The sequence below is a fragment of the Equus quagga genome, chromosome 2, assembly GCF_021613505.1.
Source record: "Equus quagga isolate Etosha38 chromosome 2, UCLA_HA_Equagga_1.0, whole genome shotgun sequence".
NCBI lineage: Eukaryota > Metazoa > Chordata > Mammalia > Perissodactyla > Equidae > Equus > Equus quagga.
Window position 1 is genome coordinate 30320580 of NC_060268.1, and position 8512 is coordinate 30329091.

At 34.0% G+C, this 8512-nt stretch overlaps 1 pseudogene; it reads right to left on the reverse strand.

Annotated features, from left to right (window-relative positions):
- Nucleotides 1–390: 390 nt before the first annotated feature.
- On the reverse strand, nucleotides 391–8289 carry LOC124235106 (olfactory receptor 4F15-like; annotated as a pseudogene).
- Nucleotides 8290–8512: the final 223 nt, after the last annotated feature.

Consider the following 8512-nt stretch of genomic DNA (forward strand, 5'->3'; position numbering starts at 1 on the left):
CATTTTTCCCTTCCCTATATCACATCCCCACTTCTGAACCAGTGTCTTCTAGGGATTTCTTCCAAATAAACTACTTGCACTCAGATATTGTCTCTGGGTCTTTTTTTAAATAATGAGTAAAGCCATTGGATCTATATATATAACAATTAAATGTGATGATTTTTGACATTGATCACAACAAATTTACCAGTTATTTTTAGACCTTACAAATAGCAGAAATGATATTATTACATCCTTTTATTTGAAAAATGACCAAAAATTGAAAATTCAAATGTTCTTTGTCAGACAATGCTGTTTTCTATAAGAATATCAATTCTTAGTATAATGGATTTACATTTCCTGTGATGGTAAAGGTAATTGTCTTATACTCCATATAAAGTAGTAGCAGGTTTAGGATGGCAGAGGATGAGCTTCTTCTGGATGTATTAAATTTGAGATACATAAGTGGAGATGGACCAGTATGTAGTTGGATGTACAATTTTGAAGCTCCAAAAACAGATGTGGCCAACAAAATCTGGCATAAGATATCTTTTTGTGAAATGTCTTTATTGCTACCCTTATGTCTTTGTTCCTTAATGAACAGATGGCACAATTAAAGATAGAGGTGATAGAAAAGGCTACAATAAACAGATTTATACCAAGAGATGGTAGGGGAGAAGTCCATGCATACAGAAACATGCATGGAGTAAAAAATAGGAAAAAACACAGTCATGTAAGATGACAAAGTGACAAACGCTTTGGATAAGTCTCCTGAGGAACATTTCCAGACAGTGAGCAAAATGAAGGAATAGGAAAGGATTAGCAGGATGAAGGTGCTGATACTCATGAAGCCACTGTTGGCAGTAGCAATAAACTGAAGCTTGGCTCCATTTGTACATGCAAGTTTTATAAATCTTAAGAAGGTCATAATAAAAGCCATCCACTTTATTAGGTCCACAGAAAGAAAACTTTATAACAAATAAAAACTGAGATATAGCATGTATCACCCCAGTTATCCAGGCAGAGATTACAAACGAAACAAATATTTTAGGGTCTGTGATTTTCAAATACTGAAGAGGTTTACGGATTGCTGTGCACCTATCAAACGCCATGGCTATGAGTAACACCATCTCCACTCCTCCTGTGATATGGATGAAGCATATCTGTGTCATATAACTTTGGAAAGAGATTACTTTGTATCCATATAAAAGACCTGTGATTATCTTGGGGATTGTGGTAGATGAAAGGCCCATGTCAATGAGAGGTTGGCCAGCAATAACTACATAGGAGAATGTAAGTGAGAATCAAAAATTACCAAAAACAAACAAAAAGGTTTCCCAAGATGGCGCCTAAATAGAGCCAAAAACATATCAAAATGAGAAAAAGTTTTTTCTCCCAAGCACAAGTAAGTGCCAGTAACACAAACTCAGTGACCCCAGGGTCATTTAACCCACCTATTCACTGGAACAGAAGAGCTGATTTTCAAGTGACCTGAGGATAAAAATTAAAAAGAATAAGTATAACTGGCACAAACATAGATTCCCTATTCACCTTGTTAATTAAGTTAATTATAATTGATTGAGAAAAAAAATGAGCATTTTGGAAGAAATAAGGTTAGCAACAAATTTGTTATACAAAGAGAATATCTGATGGAAAATGTGATGGTAAATTTTGCAGATAAAGCTGAAAGAGGTTACTTTAATTTTCATCCCATAGTTCAACCTCTTTTCAATGTTTCTCAGAAATGTCTTGATCATTTCTGTGACCATTGCCCTAAATGTTCTCACATCAAATAAATATCATCTCTTCTGTTACAGCACTATTAATACTTTCACACAAATTTTATATTATCTTACCTGCATCTTTTATAACCTATTAATATTCTCTTAACTTCAATAGACTTACAAAGATCACCAGAACAAAAGTACTTGAAGATAACCCCTCATTCCCTACCTTGGGTTTTTTGAATTTAAATGGAATTCAGATGCACAAGTCTTAATAATTTTAATACTTGGTTTATGACACGATATCATCTTTGGTCCATGACCACTTTTAATAAATAAATCAATGCCAAGCTAAAAATAAAATAAAATATTGGATGTCTGAGAGTAAAGTTTAGTAAGTACAATGATGATAACTAATAATTAATAATCAATTGTAGTGTTGCAGATAACATTTTAGAGTCTCCTAATCAGGGCATTATGTTAAGTATGTGATCTCTTTCATGACTCCATAAGATAGATTCAATTTTATTATCCTCCTTTCACAACTGAAGAAACTGAGCCTTAGAAAGATGAATTGGTAAAGCCAGGACTTGTATCAAGAGCTGTACGACTTCAGAATGATGCTCCTAATCACTGCTCTACGCTTTTCAAGCCTAGCACCTCCAAGTCTACTCTGAATCTCCCCAAGGATCTAGAAGCATCAATAGACCTTTTTCCTTCATTTCAATTTTTCACTTCCCTTGATCTGTTAGGCATAGAATCTCTCCTTCAAATGTTAAACCTGTCAAGGATGGGATGAGGGGATTCCTACTGATTTTTCCTTTCTTTCTCAAACTCTTTAGCGATAAGTTTAACTTATACTTTCCTTTTATTGAACAAGCCAAAACAAGATATCTTCTACTCCAGAAAACCCTTTTAGAGAAGTCACCAGGTATTCAGCATACAGTAGTCTACATATAAATTATCACATATAATAATCACTTTTCACTTTTCAGTCTTTATCTTACTCTCCAAATTTGATACTATTAATCATCCACTATTTTTGAAATTTCTTCTCTCATTGACTGCTGTATATGTTGCCTATCCCAAAGCCTTTTCCATCCACATTTCCTACTAACAGAACACCTATCTGTTTAGGTATTTGGTATAGATCTCTCAATTTGGGAAGAGTGTAAGTCCTTATCTGAGATCCTCATTGAAACATGATAATCCAGTATCATTTGGCCAAGAATTGTTTTAAGAGGGGCATGTAGCCTAGATTTGATTAATGAGATATAGAACAATATGGAAGATTTTCTTTTCCAGATTAAAATGCAATGCTTAATGTGGAGGACGCTCTTTTGCTCTTTCCCTGTTTCCTTTATTCTTGCGTTCAATATTAATGTGATGCCTAAAGGTGCAGCAATCATGAGCTTTGGAAGTCCACATGTTAAAGATGATAGTATGAACAGATAGAGAAAGAATCTGCTGGTCTAAAAGGTCTTTAACTAATGTCAGCAAAAGTGTGCCTTCTGACATCTTATATGTGAAAAAAATAAAGCCTAGTTAACTTAGGAGATTGTAAATAACACTTTGTTACTTGAAGATGAACACATTCCCAATAGTTGTATAACAGAGCTCTACTAATTTTTCTCCTATATTTCTAACTTCTTTTTTGTGTCTTTCACTGATACACAAATGTTTTCCCTGCCTTTCTTCATTGACGTGACTAAGGAGTCTATCCTACAATATTTTTTCATTCCAAACATGCTTGTTTCAAGTATTCCCCACTTATAATTTCTGTGTCTGTAGTTCTAACCTTGGACTTCAGCATAATATATCCAAGACCATACTGTAGTACATAAATGAACATCACTCAAGCACCTCAAGTTTAAAATGCTCAAGGATGGACTCATAGTTTTATCATGTTGTAAATACCTTAAGAACTATCATGACCATTCTCTCAGTTGCCCAGTCCAGGAATCTATGTGGCACCCTTGTCTCCTCTTTTGTCTTACATCCTAGATGGAAAATTATACATACTGAATGTTTCTCAGTTTTGTTTTCTCCTCTTCATTTCCACTGGCAACTATTATTTCAGGCCTATATATTTTCTCATACTAATGACTGAACAGCCTTCAGAATGAGCTCTCAGCCTCCAGTCTTATCTAAGTTTAGTTCTTTCTACTCTGCTTTCAGATCTGCCTATCTAAAGATGAAATATGTTCATGTTACTCTCCTATTTAAACATGTGGTTCTATCATTAAGAATACTCAAAATTTGATAGCATATCACATAGGACCCTTTATGAACTGAACACTTTACTATATTTTTTCATGTTTCTCTGCCTTTGCATAGACTTTCATCTGTGTTATTCCTGGTCATTACAAAGTGGAACAGTCTTTGGCTCTAAAGCCTAATAGATTTTGGTTGCCATCCAAGATCTGCCATTTGTGAGCTATATAAACTAGAGTAGGCTACCAAATGATGCTAATGGTATTTATTTGCCCATAAAATGAGGGAATTATAACTTACTTCTCCTAACATTATGAGGATTTGAGATGATATGGGTAAAAGTATATGGCACAAATGTTACTTCCCTTTCCCCTTTATCCTTCAAGACATAGATAATTAAATGGCATCTGCTCTAAAATATTCACTGAACACCTTAAACAGGGTAAATAGCTTCTTTCTATGAACTCTTGTTATGTCTTGTACATTGTTTATAATAATTAAAGTAGATTATTTTTCACATGTTAGTTCTTCTTTTTGGACTATAACCACTTTGAGAAAAGGAGATTTTAGCCAATTTTGTATAACCCAATTCTTAGCACAATTTCTGACACAATGTAGGTACTGTTAAACAGCAGTCTTCACCTACATTCATAGTAGAAAGTTCAAGAAGACGTGGCAAGCAAAATCAGAGGCCTAAAAGACCCTGTGGCGGGTGTAGTGGAGAGTAAATCTCCACCAAGTGACTTTGGGAATTGAATTCACTGACACCTGCACCCTGATGTGAGAATGGAAACCAATCTAGAAGCCAGTGACTTTCCTGCCATGTGACTGTCCTTTCAGAGTAACCTCAACACTCCACATTTCCAACTGGATCCTAAATCTAATACAATAAAACTAGAAAAAGTGCAAACTTTTCCCTTTCTTTCTTGCCTCAAACAAAAAGTATATAGGCACCACAGAGTACTTGGCAATTTCCTTAAATTACAATGGAGTATTAATGTAAAGCATGCTATAGCAATATTGATGAAAAGAAAAACATCACTAGCTATTTGGAAAAATTCAGTAACTCTAAAGAACAGTACAGTTTTCATAATCAAAGCCCCTCTAAAAGCAATTTCCTAGGTGAATAAGGAAGGTAACTTTTAAATGTACTTGAATTTATGTTTATAAGGTTTTTTGATGCACATAAAATAAATTAGAAGTTCAGATAAACTAACCCGAAAAATATAACTTGTCATTAAGTTAAAAAATTATAAAACACAAAACTTTACATATAATGTAAATATATATATGGAAATAATCATACTTTATGCCAAAGTGTCTCCAGTTTGTGAGATTTTAGATCATTTTATATTTTTCCTAAATATTAACTCCTTTTCTTTGTTTGTAGAGGTAATATTTTTGGATTTTCTAATTTCTAAAGAAAATTCAAAATTAGTGGAGGAACTAGGCAAAAATGATATAAAAGCAATTTCATAACTAGGAGTATAATGCAGTAACTAAGAGCACGGATTCTGGGGTCAGACTACCTCGGTTCGAATCTCTATCTCCTTGATTTGTGAGCTATGTGTCTTTGGGTGAGTTGCTTAATTTCTCTGTCCCTCAATTTCCTTATGTGTAAAATAGTGTTGATAGTATTTATCTTATAGTGCTATTGTGAGTATTCAAATGACTTGATACATGGAAACATTAGAGCATACTCTGGCACATAATAAGTACTCAATATATTTTTTTAAATTATGGTGTTTTTTAAGACTCCACCATTCAAGTCTTGAACATAGAGATTGCTTGCCCTGCCAGACTGTGCTCAGTTGGAATGAAATAGCGAAGACACAACTTTTTATTTCCATGAATCTTATTTCAGAAAGAAAAGGGATAGAAAATAGAAGTCTCTTTACATAGCAATTTAGGAAAGATAAGGACACTTCGAAGGGAAATTAACCTCACAACACAATTTAAGTTATGAAAATGAGACCATAAGGATATAAAACAATATAAGTGAAAATCATTCAAACAAATAACGTGATCAAAAGGAAACTGGAGTTAGAAAGAGGAAAGAAGGTTTGGAAACAAAAATAATAAAAGGGAGAGGGAGCAATATGACCAGTTGCTAGAGAATTGAAGAGCGGGCGTCCTATGTACCTGTTACCCGTTCAGGCTCAGGTTTCACTCAGCAGCAGCTTCAAGAGATTGAAACACGCAGAGAGTTAACACTCATTTTGAATCATCAGCATTTCTTGAGACAGAGAGTTATAAAGAGTTCATACCATTAGGAAGGAAATCAATTAGTAGGACTGGATAGTAAGACTGGATATGCTCCACAGTTGATTCTAATGGAAACCAGGTGTTCTGCAGACACTGGTTTTCCCAAGGGTAAACTTTCACAATTTGCGGAAAAGAGTTGCAGGGAAGTTGAGCAGTGCAGTATGATGATCAGTGATTTTGTGTTCTGATAATGTATTATTTTTTTTCAAAATTAGAGAGTTTTAGGTTTACTTTAGACGTTTGTTGAGTCATTGCTCGTTATATGAGGCATCAATATGTTTGGCATTAATGTCAAGTTTAAGAAAATCATCACTTTACACCCTTAGATTGTTTCACTTGGATTTTTGAGAAATAATGAAATGACATTTGAACAAATCAGGGGACTTTCAAAAGTAGTACAAAATTATACTGGGAAATTTCACTTGGCATTTTTTAACAGCTTTATGGAGGTTTGATATGCATACTGTAAAATTTATCCATTTAAATGCACAATTCAGTGATTTTTAATTTGTTTATAGAGTTGTGTAACTAACATCATCATTCAGTAGTTAATCCCCACTTGCACTCCCAGACCCAACCAACAAGTAATTTGTTTCTTGTGTCTCTAGATTTGCCTTTTCTGGATATATCATATAAATGGAATCATACAATATATAGTCTTTTGCGACTGGCTTCTTTCACTTATACTATGTTTTGGCAATGACCTATATTTCAGCATTTGTCAGCAGTTTATTTATTTTTTTGAGTCACGCTTTTGGTGTCTTATCTAAGAACTCTGTAACTTATGGTCAAAAACCATTTCTCTCATGTTTTCTTCAAAGAGTTTCAAATTATAGCTCTTATATTTAGATATTTGATACATTTTGTGCTGATTTCTGTGAATTATACTGAGTAATAGTCTAAATTCATATTTGTTTTTATCTTGGAGTTCATTGAGCTTCTTGAAGTTTGGATCTGTAGATTTATGTTTTTCATCCAATTTGGGAAGTTTTGGGACATTATTTTTCCAAATAATTTTTTGTGCCTCTTTTTCTCTCTCCTGGGAATTTCATTACATATATTGGTGTGCTTGATGGTGTTGTACAAGTCTCTGAAATTCTATTCATTTATATATTAATATCCATTTTTTCTTTCTGTTGTTCAGATCAATAATTTCTTAGTCTGTCTTTAAATTGCTGATCTTTTATTCTGCCATTTCATAGTTGTTTTTCAGCCCTTCTAGTGAGTTAAAAAATGTAGTCCTCATACTTTTTGATTTCCAAGTTTAAATTCAGTTATTTTTATCATTTCTATCTCTGTATTGATATCCTAAATCTGTTGAATTGTTGCTTTCATATTTTCTTGTAATCTTTTAAACGTGGCTTACTTTAGTTCTCTGTACATATTAATAATTGTTGATTTGATGTTTTTGTTTGCTAAGTTTGAAATACGGGCCCTTTCAGAGATAGTTTCTACTGTCTGTTTTCTGAGTATGGATCTTATTTACTCTTTCTTTGTATATCTCATGAACTACTTGTTGAAAAACTAGACATTTTAAATAATATGTTCTAGTCACTAAAGATTCCAGTTCTTCCCCATACCACGGGTTGTTTTTTGGCAGTTTATTTTATTCTATTTTTTGTTTAGTGCCTTGTCAGGATTAATTCTGCAGAGTCTCTCTCTTCTGCAATATGCCACCACTCACTATTTTTTAAATTGTTGCTTTTATTTTTTGAAGCCTAGCACCTATGGACCACTCCTTTTTTAGCCTTGTTTAATGTTCAACTAATTATTGGTCAGAGGTTATACTCAAACTCCTCAAGCCAGTAGGGCTTCCACTCTTTGCCAATGGATCTTTATGCCATTGGGAAACATATTTAGAGTCCAGGCAGTTTACAAGTCTGCCCTGGGTTTTATTTTTTCCAGAGTTCCTTCTTCTGTCTTTGTGTTTGTGTGACATTGGGTTTAGTAAGGAATATGTAAATAGCTGGGGTTGTCTCTCATCTCTCTTAATTATGTGTACAGCTGTACAGCCTTGCACACGTGCAGCTCTTAGTTCACCAGATGTGGTAGGCAGAGTAAAGACCCCAAAGATGTCTATGTCCTTATCCACGAGACCTGCAAACATGTTACCTAGAATAGGAAAAGGGACTTTGCTGATGTGTTTAATTTCTGGACTTTAAGGTGAGGAGATTACCCTAGGTTATCTAGGTAAAACCAATGTAATCATAAGGATCATTAGGAGAAAGAGGTAGATAGGTCAGAGTAAGAGAAATGACTAGCGAAACAGAGATCAGGGTGGTATTGAGCCATAAGCTAAGGTATTTAGATAGCCTACAGTGGTGGGAAAA